Source organism: Talpa europaea (genome assembly GCF_964194135.1).
Source record: "Talpa europaea genome assembly, chromosome: 2".
NCBI classification, from domain to species: Eukaryota; Metazoa; Chordata; class Mammalia; order Eulipotyphla; family Talpidae; genus Talpa; species Talpa europaea.
This window is the reverse complement of record NC_140068.1, coordinates 42,185,533-42,205,766: the sequence shown is the minus strand read 5'-3', so window position 1 is coordinate 42,205,766 and position 20,234 is coordinate 42,185,533.

Sequence of the window (20,234 nt, the reverse complement as noted above, 5' to 3'; positions counted from 1 at the left end):
TGGCCAGCTGGGGAGTTAGCCCACACCGGGCCCCTTCCGAACAAGTAGTCTGAGCAAACAGGGAGAGCGAGCACCCACAGCCGGGGCAGACCAGGCACACAGAAGAGTGTGCCTGAGACCAGACGCGCAGGGAGTGTGTCCCACATCACCATTTTAGAACAGGGACATTTCTTCAGTAAAGACTACCTGCAGAAGGCTTCCTCAGGAGCCAGAGGTGAGCGGGGGAAGTTCGCCCACGCCAGACCCCCTCTGGCCTGCAGTCCAAGCCCAGAGGGGAGCAGGAACCCACCGCCGGGGCAGACCAGGCGCACAGGGGAGTGTGTCCCCACATCGGCATTTTAGAACAGGGACCTTTCTCCAGTAAAGACTGCTTGAAACTGACAGATGACTCCTGGAGGAACCAGAGGGGAACAGAGAAGCCCACCCAAGATGCCGGCCAGTCCCAACAACACAGTGTCCCAACGCATACGGCAAATTAGAAAACAGACAGTAGGGAGGAGAAGAACCACACGCAACCTAGCAACTCTCCAGAGAAAAAGCACACCACAAAAAGAAAGCCAGCCCCCAGATTGCAACGACAATAACTTGGAAGAATTTCTGAGCCTTCCAGAAAGAGAATTTAAAATTGCCGTGATTAAAAAACTGACAGAAGTCATAAAGGAAAACAATGATAAGGGAAAAATAATCAACGATCAGAAGAATGCAATTGAGTCCCTAGAGAGGGAAAACAATGGTCAGAAGAAAGAAATTGAGTCCCTAAAGAGGGAAGTAAAAGAAATGCAGGAGATCAAAGAATTAATGGAAGAACTAAAGAATTCTGGGAAAAGCAATGAAAGCAGAATAGATGAAATGGAAGAACGAATAAGTAATCTTGAAGACACAGAAATAAAAAGAACCAAAACAGAAAAGGAAAGAGAAGTACGAAGGAAAAAGAACGAAGAAAGACTTCGGGAACTATCTGACTCCATGAGGAAAGGAAATATAAGAGTTATAGGAATACCAGAAGGAGAGGAGAGAGATGTAGGAACAGAGAAAATATTCAAAGAGATAATTGAAGAGAACTTCCCAAATGTGAAGAAGGAGCTGAAAATTGATATACAAGAAGCAAGAAGAACACCAAACTTCCACGACGAAAGGAAAAATACAGCAAGACACATAATAGTAAAGCTCCCAAGAATCCAGGACAAGGAAAAAATAATGAAGCTGGCAAGAGGGAAGAAACAGATAACATTCAAAGGAAAACCAATCAGGCTGACATCAGACTTCTCCGAAGAAACACTACGGGCAAGGAGAGAGTGGAGGGACATAGTCAACAGACTCCAAGAAAACAGATGCCAACCAAGAATACTCTATCCCGCAAAGCTCTCCTTCCTCTTTGAAGAAAGAATATGGACCTTCCCAGACAAACAGAAACTCCGGAATTTCATTGCGACTAAACCCCCACTCCAAAAAATACTACAAGGAGTCCTAAAGCCAGAACCTCAGAGGGACGAATAACAATGAAAGAAGGCCAAAAAAAAAAAAAAGTTATTAAAAGAATAAACAAATAAAATCAAAGGAAAGACAAACACAATGGCAAATACAGATGTTAACATATCAATATTAACTCTAAATGTAAATGGACTAAACTCTTCAATAAAAAGACACAGAGTTGCAGCCTGGATTAAGAAACAAAACCCAACCTTTTGCTGTCTCCAGGAAACACATTTAGCTACAAAAGATAAAAATAGGCTCAAAGTTAAAGGATGGAAAACAATCCTACAAGCAAATGGACCAAAAAAGAAAGCAGGAACAGCTATACTTATATCAGATAAAACAGATTTCAAACTCAAAAAGATAAAAAGAGACCCCAATGGTCACTACATTATGATCAAGGGGACAATACTTCAAGAAGAAATAACACTCATTAACATATACTCACCCAACGAAGGAGCACCAAAATATATCAGACAACTGTTGTCCTCTCTGAAAACAGACATCAGAGAAAACACATACGTAGTGGGAGACTTCAACACACCACTATCAACAATGGATAGATCAACAAGACAAAAAATAAGTAAAGAAACCAAAGCTGTAAATAAGGACCTAGAGCAATTGGGCTTAACAGACATCTATAGAACACTAAACCCCAAAAAAATGGAGTACACATTTTTCTCAAGCGCACACGGATCATTCTCCAGGATCGATCACATACTGGGGCACAAGACAAACATCAACAGATACACCAAGATTGAAATCATATCAACCATCTTTTCTGACCATGAAGGCATCAAACTAGAAATAAACCATAAAAAGAAGGCAAGGAACTTTCCTACCTCATGGAGATTAAAAACCACACTACTGGAAGACCATTGGACTAATGAGGAGATCAAAGAAGAAATTAAAAAATTTTTTGAATTGAACGACAAGGAGGACACCAATATCCTAAATGTATGGGATGCAGCAAAAGCAGTAATAAGAGGAAAATATATAGCAATAGAAGCTCACATCAAGAAACAAGAAAGAACGCAAAGAAACAACCTAATCTCGAAGCTCAAAGATCTAGAAAAAGAACAACAAAAAAACCCCAAAACCAGTAGAAGAAAAGAAATAATAAAAACCAAAGCAGAAATAAATGAAATTGAAACTAAAAAAACAGTCCAAAAGATCAATGAAACCAAGAGCTGGTTCTTTGAAAAAATCAATAAAATAGACAAACCCCTAGCCAGGCTCACAAAGGAAAAAAGGGAGAAAGCACAAATAAACAGGATCATCAATGAAAGAGGAGAAATCACAACGGACACAGCAGAAATCAAAAGAATAATCAGTAACTACTATGATCAGTTATATGGAAACAAGTTTAACAATCTAGAGGAGATGGACAAATTCCTACAACTCTACAATCACCCAAAGCTAGATAAAGAAGAAATAGAACACCTAAACAGAGCAATTACAATTAGCGAAATTGAAATGGTAATCAAAAACCTCCCCAAAAACAAAAGCCCAGGACCTGATGGATTTACAAATGAATTCTACCAAACATTCAGAGACGAATTAGTGCCTATCCTTCACAAACTCTTCCAAAAAATTGAGAAGGAAGGGACAATACCAAACACGTTTTATGAAGCCAACATTACACTAATACCAAAACCGAACAAGGACAACACAAAAAAGGAAAACTACAGGCCAATCTCCCTAATGAACACTGATGCAAAAATCCTCAATTAAATTTTAGCTATCAGAATCCAACAATGTATCCATAAGATAATTCACCACGACCAAGTTGGATTCATTCCAGGGGCACAAGGATGGTTTAACATCCGAAAATCAATCAACGTTATCCAACACATCAACAAAAAGAAATATAAAAACCATATGATAATATCAATAGATGCTGAGAAAGCTTTCGACAAAGTGCAACACCCATTCATGATAAAAGCCCTTGAAATTCTTGGGATACAAGGAACATACCTCAACATCATAAAGGCCATCTATGACAAGCCAACAGCCAGTATCATTCTCAATGGTGAAAAGCTGAAAGCAATTCCATTAAGATCTGGAACAAGACAAGGATGTCCACTCTCACCACTGCTTTTCAATATAATACTGGAAGTCCTAGCCAGAGCAATAAGACAAGAGAAAGACATCCAAGGAATCCAAATAGGAAAAGAAGAAGTCAAACTATCACTATTTGCAGACGATATGATATTATACATAGAGAACCCCAAAAACTCCACAGAAAAGCTAATTCAACTCATCAATCAGTTCAGTAAAGTGGCAGGATACAAAATCAACACGCAAAAGTCAGTAGCCTTCCTATACACAAACAATAAATCTGAAGAAGAAGAAATCAAAAAAACCATCCCTTTTGTTATTGAAACAAAAAAAATCAAATATTTGGGAATAAATCTAACAAAAGAGGTAAAGGACCTATACAAAGAAAACTATAAAACACTGTTAAAAGAAATAGAAGAAGACACAAAGAAATGGAGAGACATCCCCTGCTCATGGATTGGAAGAATAAACATTATTAAAATGGCCATCCTTCCAAAAGCAATATACAGATTCAATGCTATTCCAATCAAAATTTCAATGTCATTCTTCAAAGAAATAGAACAATTATTGATGAAATTCATATGGAATCACAAAAAAGCCTGAATAGCCAAAGCTCTCCTGAAAAAAAAAAGAAGGGAATGGAGGCATCACACTCCCAGACTTCAAACTATACTACAAAGCCATAATCATCAAAACTGCATGGTATTGGAACAAGAACAGACATACAGACCAATGGAATCGAATAGAAAATCCAGAAATAAACCCACAGATTTATGGTCAACTAATCTTTGACAAAGGAGCAAAGAATATGCATTGGAGCAAAGAAAGTTTGTTCAATAAATGGTGCTGGGAAAACTGGGTCGCTACATGCAAAAGAATGAAGCTTGACCACTACCTCACACCATACACAAAAATCAACTCAAAATGGATTAAAGAACTAGACATAAGACCTGAAACCATAAAATATATAGAAGGAAATATAGGCGAAACACTACGTGATTTGCACATCAAAGACATCTTTACAGACACCTCACCCAAAGCAGTGGTAGTGAAGGCAAAGATAAACAGCTGGGACTACATCAAATTAAAGAGCTTTTGCACAGCAAAAGAGACAATAACAAAAACAAAGAGAAACCCCACCAACTGGGAGAACATTTTTGCACCCAACACTAATGATAAAGGACTGATCACAAAAATCTGCAAAGAGCTGATGAGACTCAACAACAACAAAGAAAATAATCCAGTCAAAAAATGGGCAGAAGAGCTTAAAAGAAACTTCTCTGAGGAGGAAATGCAAATGGCCAACAGGCATATGAAAAAATGTTCAACATCACTTGTCATCAGGGAAATGCAAATCAAAACTACCATGAGATACCATCTTACACCAGTGAGAATGGCACATATTAAAAAAACTAGCAACAACAAATGTTGGCGAGGGTGTGGAGAAAAAGGAACTCTTCTGCACTGTTGGTGGGAGTGCAAACTGGTCCAACTACTGTGGAAAGCTGTGTGGAGATTTCTGGACCTACTAAACATAGAGCTTCCACAGGATCCAGCAATTCCACTCCTAGGTATTTACCCAAAGGACACAGAAACATCAATTCCAAAGAACACCTGCACCCCTATGTTTATAGCAGCACTGTTTACAATAGCTAAGCTTTGGAAACAACCCAAATGCCCAAAAATAGATGACTGGATCAAGAAGATGTGGTACATATATACCATGGAATATTACTCAGCATTCAAAAAAGATAAACACATGCAATTTGCAGCAACATGGATGGTGCTGGAAGGGATCATGCTCAGCGAAATAAGCCAAAAAGAAAAAGAAAAATACCGGATGGTCTCACTCATAGCAGGAATCTAGAAAACTTAAATAAGGGACCAGGAAAATGAATAACTATAAGAAAGTGAAAATCAAAATCAACAAAAAACTATTAACCAGAGACACTTTTAGGGGGGCGGGGGCGGGAGGGGAGGGATTGGGGTCAGAATGGGGGGGCTGCAATTGTATGGGGAATATAACAATAAAATTTATTTAAAAAAAATATACCAGTAAATGGAGGAAAAAATAAATAAATTCTACTGCAACAAAACAAATAAATGCTTTCCCCAATAAAAAAAAAAAAAAAAAGAAACTCCTCAAATCTTATAGACAAAGGTTTTTACACCAGATGAACCCCAGTGCCCTTTAGTAATCTGATCAGAAGTGGGCAGAGGGGAGCATCCCTTGCAGCGAATGGGGCCTGGTGTGCTTCATGCTACATGGACTCAGGCTCAGTTTACTCCTCTTGAGACTGCAAAAGTGGGCACAGTGGGTGCCACCTCTGTCCTGAAACATTTCCTGCACTCACCTTCCAGAGAATTGGCTCTCCTGGTTTCCTCTTACCTCATTGGTTGGTCTTGCTCATTCCTTTTGTGGGATCTCCCTTCTCATCCCCAAATCTAGATGACTTTAGTCTCTGCAGTTCTCCTCATTGCCTTGGTGACCTCAGTTAGAATCAGCATTCTCACTGCATACTGATGACTCCTGAGTTTCTATCTGCTGCTCTTGAACTCAAGATGAAGCCAACACCATGCCAATCTGTCCATGGGGGTGTCTCACAAAAGTAACACACAGCAGGCCCCTAGCCATCTTCCCCTAGGAGATGGTTGGTTCCACTATCAAAGTAAGACCATCCCAAATATACACACTCCTTAGCTGCTCCGGCCTCAGCCACTGTTACTTTCCTACTCGGTTGCACTGTGACCTCCGGCATCCTCAGCCTTTGCCCTGCTCTTTCCTGTGCTTACTCATATGACAGTCAGAGTTAAAAGACACAAATCAAATCCTCTCATGATCTTTCTCAAAACCCTCCAATGTCTTCCTGTCACACTAAAGATGAGAGCCAGAGATCCGGCCAGGGCCTCTGGGCCCCACCTGAAGGAGTATACCCACCTCCCCAACCTCTTCACTGACCACCCTCCTCTTTGCCCCTGACATATAAGTTTTCTTGGCAGCTTCAAATATGACTCCAGAGCCTCACACTCACGGCCTCTGCCTGGAACACCTGAGATACCTTATGGTCTTGATCTAAGTTTCTGCTCCCAATTAAAGGGACCCTCCCTGCCCATTTTATTTCAATACCCCACTCCCACATTCCATTCTATCTCTAGCCTGCTTTATTTTTCTTTGCTACAGAGTTACTGCCTATGTAATCATAGGAACTGTCTCCCTCAAAAGAATGTAAGGTTCATAAAAACAGATTTCTTGGAATTCACTGCTTCTCCCTGTGGGCACAGAATGGTGCTTAGCACATGGTAGGTGACCAGCAACTATTTGCAAATGAATGAATAAGCACAAGCATAAAGAAAACAACCGTACATTTGTGTGACATATTGGCTGCGAGAAGTAATGGTTTAACGGTTTTAAGCTACTTTTGATTTTGTTGCTCATTGATGTGGCTCCTCTGATAAATTGGGAGGTAAATTAAGTCATTCTGACCATAATTAAAAACATCTGGGGTCAAAACACAGGGCTCTCCTATGTCTCTGAAATAAAAGAGCTTTCAGAAACTTGGCAAACAAAGGCGTTTGAATAAAATTAGAACAATAGAATTTAAGAACTAGAAGAGACTTCTAGCAAAGGAGATATCTATGATCCCGTCCCCGAGCAAATATACTGTTCATCTTACTCTGTCCTGTGGGCTCACAGGCCCCGAGCTCACTCACCAATGCATCTTCCCAAACAGGGGCCTCTCCCAGAGGAATCCTTAATCTCGTTAGAGAATTGTTAATAATAGCTACCATGTACTGGGCTCTAATTTACACATATAACATTCACTGGTTCAGTTCTTGTGGCAACCCTGAGTGGTATTGTGAATCTTGTTCCAGGGAGAAGGCCAGCACCCAGAGGAGCTGGATGTATGGTCCCAAGTTACGAGGCTGGTAAAGTTTGAGTCAGGATTCAACCCCAGGTTTGAAGGGTGCTCTTAATCCCTGCTTTTAATCACCCACGTGGTCTCTTTGTTCTTGGCTAGAAGAGACCTTATAGACCACCTGGTTCACCTTAAGATGAAAAAGCTAAGGCAATGACAAGTAGGGAGCGTTAGCCAAGGTCACACAGTGGACAGTGGATGACTGGGTGGTGGAGGGTCTTTCCTGTTGGCTTGAAATATTCCAATGAGATTATTTCTGTCCTTGGTGAGTAAGCGGTAAGCTCAGTCTATGGTGAAACCAGGTCTAATTACTAACCATTAAACATAAGAGGAAAAGGAGGAACTCTGCCTCAAACAGCATATAAAATAGGTAGGATTAGTGAAATACCTGGAACTTTATTTCAGCTTAAGAGGCACTGTATGCTTTTTGTATGTGCATTTTTTCTTTTTCTTTTTTTACATCTTTCACTACAATATATTTTATGTGGTGTCAAAAAGTGCATTTAAATGAGTTTTTCTCTGTTCTTTTGAATGAGTAATTAATTACACTTACTTTAAGCCTGATGTAGACTATACCCTCTATGTTCTTTAATTTTGTCACAAAGACTGTGTGCTATACAAGCAGTGTCTTTGGTGGCTAAATGCATTGCCAGGACTCACCCTGGCTTCCCAATGCTCAGCCACAGAGGTGAAATTTGTGACTTCGTGAAATATGTGATGCCTCTGGGCCTCTCATCTCTGATACAAGGGGATGGCCAAGATGGTGTCTATCTTACTTTGTAGTGCCTTCTGATTCTATACCTAGGATAACAGTAATCATCTTATTTATTACCAGGCACTGTGCTAAACATTATCTATGCATGTCCTTTAAATTCTCACGGCATTACTATAATAGGTATGATTATTATCCTGATGTTAAAGATGAGGAAATCAAAGCTTAGAGAGGTTAAGAAACTTGACCCAGGTCTCACACACAGCAGGTAGATGGTGGGGCTGGGATGACAGCATTCCCAGATACTAAACTCCTAACCATGGTAACAGGTGCTCCTTCACAGAACCATGGAGAGCAGAGGTACCCACAGAACACTTTCCTTCACAGCACAGAGAGAGAAACTAGGGTCAAGAGAATATGAGCAATTTGTCTAAGTCATATTACCAGGCAGTGGTAGAGTCAACCTGAATTCTCTTCTTGGTTACCTGCTGTGGAGAATGGACATCACCCCCATCGACAAGCATTTGATTAGACTCTGGACTGGCTTCCTTACCTTTTATTCAGGACAATATTAAAAATAAATTTGCACAGTTGTATGCCTCTCTCATATGTTAGATTTACACATTTTCATGATAGACTAAAACCTTTACCCATGTGGCCACGTTCTTTAACTAAAATTTTATTGGAATTTGTACTCAAATCCAACTTGAATTTCACAAGGATGCAACAGGATATCAGTGTGAAGTTCTAGTCCTTTTCCACATGGACTTTCCCTTCAAATCCCCTGGAAGCTAGGTGTAGAGAGGGCTGAGATGAGGCTGAACTTAACTTAAAATTCCTGCATCTTCTCCCACATGCTAAGCCCCAAACTACCATTGTTCTTCACACCATCTACAGACTTTAGAAGGTAGAATTGCTTTTATTTTATTTTATTATTTTTTTTTTTAATAGAGGCATGTTTTATTTATTTATTTGTTTGTTTGTTTATACATGCACTGGGTACAGTCAGAAGCCCGGGAGGGTAAGAGAATTCACCAGAGCCAGAGCGTGGAGCAGAGCAGGCAGAAGGAACAAGGTACACTGCTGAGGGGAGCAGAGGGCGGCAGGAGAGGTCTGCGCGCCATGTGGGACCCTCCTCCGGTGGCCAGGGGAGCAGCCGGGTATTGAACCGGTGCCGCAGAGGCCGCAGGCAGCTTCGCAACCCAGAGCTCAACCGCTGCGCCACCGGGGAGGCCCTAGAATTGCTTTTAGATTAGGGTGATGAGTCTCAACTCTGGCTGCACATTAGTATCATCGGAGGAACTTGAAGATGAATCATAATTTGGGACCCACTCACCATGAAACCATTGTAAACTCAAAAACCACTGAAAGCATGTGAGTGGGAACATGATGTGGGGAATAGTGTTTTACGAATGTTAGTCACATTGCAGTATCCATTACAATTGGGAAAGGATTTTACAGTATTTTTATAAAGGATGAGGTCTTCTGCTGCCCTTTCTTTAATTTCTGTTTGGGGTTAATCCTGCGTCATAAATCCCCCATGTTCCCTATTCTTTGTGGAAGAGCATAATCTCTATATGTTCTCTGTTACTAATTTTGAAAAGGTATTTTATTCAGGTGACAACATTCAAAAGGCACACAACGATATAGACTAAAAACTGAACCTCCCTACTTTCCATGTCTCATTGTCTCAGTTTTCCTTCCTGGAGCCACCATAGTTGCCACTTTCTGGGATGTCCTTGCAGAGATGGTTTATATACGTACAAGCAAAATTATGGACATGGGTTTACCCATGTTACTGTCTAAACACTGTTCAGTAACTTGCTTTCCCCCCCTTTTTCTGTTATCTTCAAAATTAAGCATGCAGACCTGTCCCTTTTAGGCATTTTTAAGGGAAATGAAAAGAGCAGTGACAAGCATTCACATAGAGGGTGAGCTCCTCCATCAATTTTTCCTTAGAAATTACAGTTCTCTTCCTTTATCTTCCATATCTGAGGGTGGAGCTCTTCACATCTTATTGCCCCAGTCCCCATAACCCCAGACTCCAGGGGGCCCAACCAGCATTTTCCCATCATTTCTTCATAAAGGTGCCACCACAAGGGGCCCTGCATTTACGGTTCAGGTGAAACCACCTTTGTCAACAGCGGGTCATACAGGGACTTCCTGACCTCATTTGGGAATTATAGATCTCAGGGGGATTTATGATCTATGATCACCCTGGGTAACCTTTCACTCAGTGATTTAGGCAAGTGACAAGGATCTGAGCTATGATGTTAAAAGCTGGAATTCAAATGGAGGAGTAAATAGAAGCAGTGCAAAAAGAAATGTGATGAGACTTGATAACTAATTGGGTTCAGGAGTGAACAGTTCTCTGTGCCTTAGAATCTAAGACTTTCAGCTCAAGCAACCACAAGAATGGTGGGATCACTATTAAACAAGTCATTCTTTGTAAGAGGTTTTCAAAAGCCTCTTTTTTTTTTTTCTCCTAGGTTGAATACTGTACTCATCAAATTCTGGAGGCAGACCAGGCATGGGAAAATCTGTGAGGTAATGGAGTTCGTCTCTGACACCTCTCTGCACCTTTTCTAGTTCACCCTTTTGCCCAATTCCATGGGCTTTTCTTCCATCAACTGTCTGTCATCTAACCCCTGCTACAGGGGTGAACAGTATCAGGTGTGGGCTGATAAAGGTATAAAGCTGTGTCCTCGCCCAGGGATAGCCACAGTTTAGAAGGAGACTCAGAAGAAAAAAGGCTTAAGAAAAAAAGAATGTACCTACAAGAGAGGAATTCATGGGTCTTTAGGTTAATTTTTTTTTAGAAGAACTGGTAGTCCTCAAATCACACTATTTGTTAATCATGAGGTTAATTCTGTTCTATTGAGATCACTTAATTTCAAAGCTTTTCTTGCCTTATTGCCTACTAATAGAGCTTTAGTGCTATTATTGTATCAAATACAAAGTTCCTGTCTAGTCATCCATTTATTTATTCTAATAGTAGAAGTTAAGTAATTTTCTCCCATATTTCCTGGCAGTCTGTTTTGATGGAATTTACTGTAGTCCATAATAGGGCTTCCTGGGACCATATTGAAGGAGAGTGAGAATTCATCACCAAATCCAAAGCTTTAATAGAGACACACAGACAGAGATCTTCTAAAGGGACAATTTTCCATAACCTCGGTAAGTTGAATTCAACTTAAATAGCTGATCTGTTCTCATGGGCATGTATACTCAGACCAGAGCTAGGAGCTCAATAGTACATGACACCAATTCCAACGCAGCTGGGTTCATTGGAGGCCCAGCTAAATGAGCCACTTACTGTTTCACCTCCTCCGGGCATCCAACACTGAAACCATTCACATGGTATAGAAGAAGTCTGCGAGGCGGTACAGTAGCATCCTGGAGCCCGGCTATTCAGGTTCAAATACTGAATCTGTCGATCTCTGTGTAGGTGACCTCAAGACATTTATTATTCCTGTTGTGGTCTTTACATTCTGTAATGTGGGGCCTACACTGATACCTACCATACAGGGTGGCTGTACATATGAAATGATGCGCTACACATAAAGCACTTGGCACTGTGCATAGCAGATAGTTAATGCCATATGAATGTTAGCGGTTTTATCTAACAAAACATTTCATTATTACTTCAGATTTTGCAGGCATTCAATTTTGTAATTAATTTTTTACGAATTTTGTAATTATGACAATAAATTACAATAATTACAAGTTTATCATTAACTTATCAATAGTTTATTAAAATGCAACAAAAGAAAAGAAAGCAATTTCATCTCTTTTTTTAACCATTCTGAGTTTCCCTCTGTCGTCCCAGGGTCTAGTAAGGCTGTCACATGTGGCAAGGGACTGCAGTGGTTGGCCACACACTAGGTGTCAGACGACAGGGGTCCTTTCAGGGTAATCTTTAGATTCTCATTGCTCATCAGGGCAACATAACCTCCTGTTTCCACCCCTTCATTATCACACTGTGCTCTAGCAGGAGACCCAGTTTTGACTCTGCCAAGAGCTTATCACTTCTGCTATAAGCAAGCACTTCTGGCAATGGAGACAAGCAGTTAAGACACCACATGGAAATATAGTCCACATTCTTACTTTCTTTTTATGATACTGAATATCCAAAGTGAGATATTAAAGAGATGAAATACTAACATTGGTTTATTTAGCGAAAGGAGATACACGGTCCATCTGAATATATCATCTCAATGAAAGGTAGATCTGTGAAACCTCAGGGTTTCGAGAAAACTAATAGCATTGAGGACTTGAGTAACACAGGAGAGATACTGAATGAATAGGGTCTTTTCATTTCGATGTTTTATTATTATTATTGCACTGAATGAGCCCTTCACAAATATTTGTTGACTATACCAGGTGCTTTCCCTGTATAGGAAATGCCTGTCACATAAGTTAATTAATGTGTTGCTCTGTTGAAAAGTAATGATGACCTTATGCATTTAACTTGGGTAGTTGAAATCATTTAATTTTAAAGTATTATCATCTAGATCCTATACCTTCTGTGTTTTGGCATTTAACTAGGGTAGCTTTTTTAAAAACACCATGGAGAAGAAAATTCTATTCCATCTTCTTTTGAGCAATTTTAATTTTTGTGGAGTTCAGCAGGATTCTGAGTAAAGAAACGTTTACCTTTCAGCTTAGCTTACAAACATCAAATTAAAGTTATAGCTAACCTCAAGAAAGCTTATACTGCTATTAATAAAAATTCACTTTGATAACATTATTTTTAGGTATGAAAATGAGCATATTTGAAAGAACTCCAGAGATTGCACATTTTAGTTGAGAAGACAAATCATTTCCTGCTGAAAATCTTAGGGCTGAAATCTAATACCAGTGTTAGAGGTCTAATAAATCTTGATGAATTACAGAGGCACATGAAATAGGTAAAAAGTGTAGCCATGTAGGAGAATATATTAAATAAACTTACATGGATACTACTTATTTTCTCCCTTCAATCAACTTTCCAAGAAACTGAATGAAATATTTTAAATTTTTTTTTTTTTTTAAAGATTTATTTATTTATTTATACAAGCACTGGGTACAGTCAGAAGCGCGGGAGGGTGAGAGAATTCACCAGAGACAGAGCGGGGAGCAGAGCAGGCAGAAGGACCGAAGTACACTGCTGCGGGGAGCAGCGGGCGGCAGGAGAGGTCTGCGCGCCATGTGGGACCCTCCTCCGGTGGCCGGGGAGCAGCGGGGGCTCGAGCTGGCGCTGCAGAGGCTGCTGGCAGCTTTGCAACCCAGCGCTCAACCGCTGCACTACCGGGGAGGCCCGAAATATTTTAAATTTAAACCAGCCCAGAGATGGACCTAGCTCATATTCTCTTCTGTTACCTAACCTTTTGTTCTTTTTGTCCTATTTCTGGAAAGATTAGATCTCATTCTTGACAATGGGGTACTTGGCACAATTTACGTTATCCAAAGATCGCAAAAGGCCACATCCAGAATAATATTTTACCAAAGAAAGAGGGTTATTCTGGGTCACATACCTGGCAGTAGCAGGGCTGGACTGGCTCAGCTGGCCGTGGCAGAGTCAAGTGTGTGTGCTGCTGTTCCTTCCTCTAAGGCTGTTTGCTCCAACATCACTCACAGGCTTTCTCTTAGATAACCAAGACACTTCAGACATAGAAATCAACCCACAGTCTCGTTCCAGGATGTGAATTGAGAGGCATCCAGGAAACCTTGGCATAAAACTGTCTCAAGTTGCCAACCATCACCTGTTAAATTATCATTCTTTTGGTTTAGTCTTTCCAGTTTTTAATATCTCCTATTAAAAAATCCTACAGGTAATACAATAAATAGTGGTAAGCCTTTTTGTGGATTAGCTTGTTAACTTCCTGAAAGTATATAGTAAGTCTTTCAGGGATACGGAAAAGGACTGGTAAATTCTGCTGGTGAGATAGGGGTGAAGCATGACTGCTCATGGAAGCCAGAAAATGGGTGGGGCACAATGATATTAGGGAGTTGCAGGATTGCCAGCATAGGGGACACAAGTGGCACTGCGGTAGCTAAGAAGGGATGTGTGGGGTGGGTGACATGGAGAGGCCTTATCAATGAGGTGGGAAATTTTTTGAAAGAATGGAAGGTAGCAAAAGTAAACACTCTCTCTACATGTATGTACACACACACACACACACACACAATCATCTTGATTTTTTTTTATAAAACCTAAGTACCATTGCATAACCTCTGCTTCCCCCCAACTTTTGCCCTTTTGTCATAGTTTAATCATTTACTTTGCTTTAAGTTCAGCTGCTATTCAGAACTCTTCTCCTGGGGTACATAGCTCAGTGGTAGAGCATTTGATTACAGAATCCTTCTCTCCACAAATGTAGACAAGGTAAATTTCATCTAAGTAGTCCACTCCTCTGTGTTCACTTTTCTTCACTCTTCTTTCACAACTGAGCCCATCTCTTTTGCTTTCCCTGTAATGCAGCATGATTCCTGTTGGTTGTAATCTTTACTGTAGGGTAACACAAATCTTATTCAAATGGTTGACACAGGTAAAGCTGTCTTGTTTAGATTACCCTGAGAATCCCTTTCCTAGTTCTCAGTTCTTGGGTATAGAAGGGGATCGGGAGGGGCTGTTGGCCTGCCCTGAGGACTTGTAACCCCTGCTAAATTGAGTCCACCCTTTGGCTAGGCAATCCTTATTTCAGAAGCAAGGTATTTCCCTGTCTGGGACCAAGTCCACTCCTTTGACATCACAACTGCTTTCTAAAGCAAACTACTTGTTTTTTTCTGGGCTTGGCTAGGAAGTCACCAACACACCCTGGGACATAAGCCAATGTAGCAATCACTGCCAACTGCTCCATTAGCAGGTTCTACTCCCCAAGTTTATTCTTTCCTGTCTTTGCTATTAGGGTTGCCGTAGTGATGAGCTGAGTGTCCCCAGTCTCTCCCTCTATTCAGAATTATCTCACTCTGGTTCCCAGGAGTGCATCTTCCCTGAAAAGTCTTGTCGCTGCACGCCTTGTCCCTGTCCTTGAAATAGCTAAGTCATATCAGGGAAGGTCATCCTTCATGAGTCGCAATGTGCATGCACATATTAACCACCTTTTCCTGGGAAAGCAGAAATTTTATATGGTCTGACACAATATATATCAACAGGAGAATAAATAACTCAGTTATAACCTATTCCCACCTTGGAATACTCTGGCAGTGAGAATGAATGAGCCAGAGACACATATATCATCACAGATAAAACTCACAAAACACTGTTGCAGAAAACAGCAAGTTGCTGAAGAATATATAAAGTACACCATTAATACAAAGTTTAAAAGTCATAGACAACAATGCTATGTATTTCTTAGGGATACATACACACATTTTGGGCGAGACAAATATGTGTGTGTATGTGTATATATATATATATATATATATATATATATACACACATATGTATATATCCTTAAATATACATATATCCTAAAAATATAAATATGAATGTGTATATACTCATTTCTACACACATATGTAATAAAAATATAAATAAAAGCATAAGATAATAAACAATAAATTTGTGGTAGTAGTTAGAATTGGTAGGGTGAACACAAGTAGCTCCAATTGTACTGGTTAGTGTGTATTTATTAAGAAGGGCGTAAGTTATATATTCTATAAATTGCATAACAAATAAAAAGGAAATGTTTTACAGTTTTGCTGCAACAAGACAATACAGATATTTTATTAAAGTTAGCTGAAATTTTGATAGTCATTTATTATCTCCTTTCCTACAATGTAAAATTCTGTTAAAGGGTTTTTGCTCCATTTTCTTAGGAAGATAGCCTGTGTCATTTTAAGTTAATGTTTGTTTCAAGCAAAAGTCTCTTGTTTCAAGCAAAAGTCACAGTAGGAAACTTTAATACTAATTAAAATCAGCTTCTCTCTTTTCTAAAACTAACTGTGGGAATTAATTTGGATCTGGCACTGTTTCCAAATTGGCATAAACAAACTGGCTACGATTTCTGCTCATCTCCATTCAGGTTTTAGTGTTGTAAGTCATGATTGACCAATAATAAAATCACATTTTAATTAATGTTTCCATATTTATAAATTTTCATTAAATATTCAGGGAATAGCTTCACCTTATTTACCTGGCATAAGAAATGGGGCCAAAACCATGGGCATAGAATCCCAGATAATGAAAAAATTAATCTGTTATCAACTGGTTCCCTTTTACCTTTTCTTTAAGCCACTTTCATTTTCCTACACATAAGACTGATAACATGTGCAGCCACTACAAACTATTAATATTTGTATGTGTTAGCATTTGCAAAGTTTTAAATATGAGATAGTCAGAATACCTTTGTTGTAGTATCAATGTATAAACCAAAAGCCAACAGCATATATAAAGTCCCTCAGAAAATTATCAAGTAGTTTAGAATCACACATTCCAAATAGTAGAAACCATGAAACTTTATGTCCTAAGGAATAACATTAAAAAATAGCACCTCCAAAAATCATGCTTTGAAGATAAGTGACATATTATTACAAAAAATACATGTAGTACTATGATATAAAATATCCTCCAGAGTTGAAAGTAGTCATTTTATTGGAGATATACTAGATGCCCAAATTCTCAACCCCCCAGTTACTTACTAAATCCTCAAGATGATAAACATACTCTGACTATGTAGCAACTGCAAGTAATACTAATCACAATAGAATGGAATTTGGGAAAGATGCATCACAAGTGTGAACTTATATAGAAAAGCTAATAGCATAGCTTGAATGTACATAACTTACTCTCGCATGGTTCATTAAGAGAATTAAAAAAGGAAATTAGAAAATTAGGTAAAACAAGTAAATCTGGGTATTCTTTGTACTATTCTTACTCTTGCAACTTACAACCCACATCTATATCGGCTTCTATATTTTTTGAACCTCACATTAACATACTGATAATAATAATAATAACTTATTCTTTTTTTTTTTTTAAAGATTTACTTATTTATTTATACAAGAACTGGGGTACAGGCCCGGATGCATGGGAGGATGAGAGGATTCACCGGAGACAGAGCGGGGAACAGAACAGGCAGACTGACGAAATACACTGCTGAGGGGAGCAGCAGGCAAGACAGGAGAGATCTGCTGCGCCATGTGGGACCTTCGCTGACCAGCCGGGATCAAACACGCGCTGCAGAGGCTGTGGACAGCTTCACTCCCGCTGCACCACCAGGAGGCCCTAGTATATTCTTTTTTAAAAGGTAAAAAAATTCATAGTAACTTTCAGTAATAGTGCTTAAGGACATGGGCTGTGGAGTCAGACAGACCTGGATTCAAATACACGTTTCACTCCTACCAGGCTGTCGGGGAAAGGCCAAGTCACCACTTCCCTGAACCTTAGCTCCTTCATCTATAAAATGAAGAAAATATCAGTTCCTATCCCATCCTATTGTGAGAAGGATTAAATTAGATAAAGAAAGTAAACTACTGGGGATAGAACTTGGCACAAAAACAGATGGTTGGTGGGAGCTGGGGGTGTAACAGTAATTATGATACTTCCTTTATGTAAATTTTAACCCTTAATTATCTGGAAAGGAAACATCCAGAACAATAATTCTCAAGAATTCCAGATAGCTTATATTTTAACAAACACATATTGTATCAAAAGCTGGGAGTAGAAAGATAAGCGTGACACAGTGTCTATCCTCAGGCAGAGGTATTACTAGTGAGACCTGTGAGGGCACCATTTATAATCAATAAAGGTTCTACAGTCACCAAAAAGTAAAAATAGAATTGAAGTATAAATAAATGCTTCAGATACACTTGTCCTTCCTTCAGCAAGAATGCTTCAAAGTAAAAAGCCACTGGGGGATTTTGATTTATGAAGTTTTTAGAAGTTGTACAACTTCAAACAGCACCCTTTTAGTCCCCAAGCAGTAAATTCGGAGCCATTTGACAGGTCTATCACTTGTTTTTTATTATTCTTCAAAAAAACTCCAGGAATGCACTGTCTCTACTTATGTAAGCTTCTTTATCTATGCTTTTGAACACTTTCCTTTGTTAGTTAAAAATAACCTGAATTGTTCACAGTTGGGTTTTTTTTTTTTTTTGTTCTGCTGTGTCTTTAAATGCAGCTGCATGCAGTTTCACAGCAAACAGTTTAATTGTTGAGTTTAAAGAACTCAGTTAAAATTTGGAAATTGTTCATTTTATGTAACTCATGCTTAAGATGGAAAAATGCTTGGTTATTCATTTTTACTTTTTGTAAGTACCAAAAATGGACTTCACATTAATTTTGTTTTCTTGATTAAAGATTAACAACAAAGAGATTGGACCTGCCAATCTCTTATTGGTAACAGTGGGCTAGGTGGTTTGCATTTACCTTCTGAGAACAATGAGAAAGGTGAAGAAAACATTAAAGATAAATGCTTGAAGCCACTTGGGAGATAACAAGATAGTAAAGAATTGTCAGGTTACTTTTCACTTGGGTGAGTTTAATGATTCCTGAGGGTGCAAATAAGAAAATGACACCCTCCTGTTGTTAAGAGGATAGGAGTGGAGCTTGAGACTAGCCAAAAGAGGAAGCAAGGTAAACCTCCTCACTTTAGGTTGGGGTTCAAAGTACAGTACCCTAAGAACAAGGTTGTAGACAGCAAAGGAAGGTTGTAGACAGCAAAGGGGCTCTGCCATGACTGCAATTCAACACGGAAATATCCCCATTCCTAAAGCTAGATGTGTTAGGGGTAAAAGGATGTCCTAAAGCTAATTCCATACAGGCTTTATGGACTCCACCCCCACCCCAGGCCAAAGCCAAAGACACTGGGAACTCCAAATCCCATCACCACCAAAGGGAAGGTGGCTGGGACTTGAGGGTGGGGTTAAGCAGTCAAGTGAGTATAAAGACAGACACATGGGCTTTGGTGGGGGGTTCCCCATTTTGGCTCTCCGCCAGCTCGCAGCAGTCCGGCCAGCTCTGAGAGTGACTTTGGGTTTCCAGGTCGGCGGATCAGGTAGGACGCATTAAAGACTTTATTTCCCTATTTTCTCCCTGAGTTGTACATTTTCCTTATTTCCTTTTCCCTTGTAAATAAACCTTTTATTAACCTTTTGTGTGTGTCTGTAGTGGAGTATTAATAAGCCCCTTTTAAGCGTGCGGGTGAGGACCCACAGCCAGGAACTCGTTTAATATCGGGGCTGTCCTATAACAGCTGGAGGTAATTCTATACTGATTGTTAGGACTGGAAGCAGCAAAAGCAAATCCTTTCTAGAAGAAAATATAATTAAAAGAAACTTTCAAATTATTTCTATAATCACAAAAAACTAGGTACATGAGTAGAGAAGACAACATTAAGAAAACCAGCAGAAATAGACATTAGAAAAAGGGGATATCTAATTTATCCAGATTTATTACAGACATAGGAATTAAGAGGCACATTTTATAAAATAACTAAACTTATTATTTTTAAGAAAATAAGACAAAATTCAAAATTCTAACAGAATTTTGAAAATTCTGAGACCGTTTTTAAAATTGTAAATTTTAGAAATGATAAGCACGTAATAGAAATGAGGAACCTGTTCAATGGATACAGCAGTAGATCAGACACAGATTAAATGAATTACAAAAAAGCCCGGAATAAAATATCCAAATTAAACACAGATACACAATGAATGGAAAATAGAGAATAAAGATTGAGAAAAAGGGAAATAATGAGGTCTACCATGTAGGTAATTAGAATTCCAAGAAAAAAGAAGAAAATAGGCCAGAAGAACTTTAAAGATAGTGACTGAAAATTTTCCAAAAATGATGATAGATACCCAAGTCACAGATTCAAGAAGTCCTCTGGATTTCAAAGAAGATAAAGACACTCATATCACCAGACACTAAATACATTAAAAAAGCAATTGACATATTATGAACCTTAAGCCAATAAATTCAATAGTTTAGATGAAAATGACATAACTGTAGGTAAATAACCCAGTATCTACAAAAAAGTTAAACTTTCATGAAACAAACAAAAAAACCCCACCCTACGAAGAAAACTCTAAACCCAGATGGTTTTATCAGTGAATCTTGCCAAATATTTTAAAAAGTAATAGCA